Below are 1,932 nucleotides of genomic sequence, written 5' to 3' on the forward strand. Positions count from 1 at the left end.
TAACACTGCTACCTGTAAGGGCAGTGGCACACGGGAAGATTAGTCGCCCGCAATAAATCTCCACTACTGCAGGCGACTAATCTCCTGGACACGCCATCCCACTGTCAAGAATGTAAATTGCCAGTGGGATGGCATACGCATCGCTTTGGATTTCCAAAGTCACCAAAAGTTTCTTTGCGAGGCAACTTCAGGCAACCGAAGATTTTTCTTCATTATTTATTCTTTATAGTTTTTGAATTATTTGCCTTCTTTGTCTACATCTTTCAAGGTTTCACATGGGTCACTGACCCCGATACCAAAAAATACTCTTTGAGGCTACAATTTTATTTAATTTTTATTTACTCCCTCTTCTATTCATATTACAGTCTCTTATTCACACCATTGCCTGGTTGCTAAGGTAAACAAGCAAACCAACCTAGCAACCAGATAGCTAACCTAAAAGCTAAATAACTGAAAAACTACAAAAAATAAAAAAAAACATTTGCAAATTGTCTCAGAAAAGCTATGTCTACACCATAGTAAAAGTTAATTTTAAGGTAAACAACCCCTTTAAACTCTTAGGGTTGTGTCTGGCTAAAGAATGGATGAAGGAAGAATGGATTCTACCAATGATTAACATTCCATAAGCTATACCCATTTAAATGTAAGGGAACTTACCTTGACCCCTAAAACATCCCTGCTTCCCTTTGGGTGAAGACACATGGAGCTACTAGTAGCAGCTACTTTTTCATGGCTACTGAATGCCAGAAAATACCCTGCCATAGACAGTACTGAGAATTGCCTCTGCTAAAACAAATGTAGAGACAATTATCAGTAAATGATCAGCATTGTATATTTTAGTAGCTGCTACTAGTATCTCCATGTGTCTTTACCCTTAGGGTGAAGACACACAGAGCTACTAGTAGCAGCTACTAAAATAGACAATACTGATTGTCTCTACATGTGTTTTAGCAGAGGCAATTTTCAGTATTGTCTATAGCGTGGTATTTTCTGGAGTTTAGTAGCCGTGAAAAAGTAGCTGCTACTAGTTGCTCAGTGTGTCTTCACCCTTAGGGCAGTGGCACACAGGGAGATTAGTCTTTACTATTGTGGGTGGCTAATCTCCCTGACGTGCCACCTCACCGGCAAGAATGTAATTTGCTGGTGGGATGGTATATGCATCGCTTCGATTTTCCTAAGTTGCCCAAAGTTTCCTTGTGAGGCAACTTCGGGTAACCAAAACGATGCGTATACCATCCCAGCGACGATTTACATTCTTGCTGGTGGGATGGCTAGATTAGTTGACCGCAATAGTGAAGATTTATCACGGACTAGTCGCCTGCGACAAAACTCCCCGAAATGCCATCCCACTGGTGAGAATGTAAATAGCTGGTGGGATGGCATACACGGTGCCACAATTTCCCCGAAATCGCGGAAGTTGCCTTGAGATGAAACAGCGCGGCGCTGCGAATGCCATTGGCATTTTGGGGAGATTAGTCGCCTGCGATAAGGGAGATTTGTCACAGGCGACTAATCTCCCTGTGTGCCAGAGCCCTAAAGGGTACAATATAGGGAAGCAAAATGCATTTTGGGCAGAACAAAATGGTAAACTGCTCCTAATGCAGGGGAATGGCTATTTTACAATATGTTACTATATTACTTTGTATATGCTCTTACTCTTCCTTTTCTAGGCCTGCATTTTTGGTCACTACCTGCCATTTCTGGTTGGCCACAACTCTGAATGATGCAATATGACACCCCTTTAACCACATCCCATTTTAGGCTGCTGTTCATAAGGTTGTTGCAGGGAACAGCCACTAAGTAACTCATAGAATCTAAGGAAATCCTAGCAAAATAATTAATCGTTTTTTAGATATTCATTACACAAGGGGAAAATTATTTAATACTGTTTCCATTTTTTATTCCAGTAAAGAGACTTATCGGACTCTTGTT

This window comes from Xenopus tropicalis, chromosome 3 (genome assembly GCF_000004195.4).
Source record: "Xenopus tropicalis strain Nigerian chromosome 3, UCB_Xtro_10.0, whole genome shotgun sequence".
Lineage (NCBI taxonomy): Eukaryota > Metazoa > Chordata > Amphibia > Anura > Pipidae > Xenopus > Xenopus tropicalis.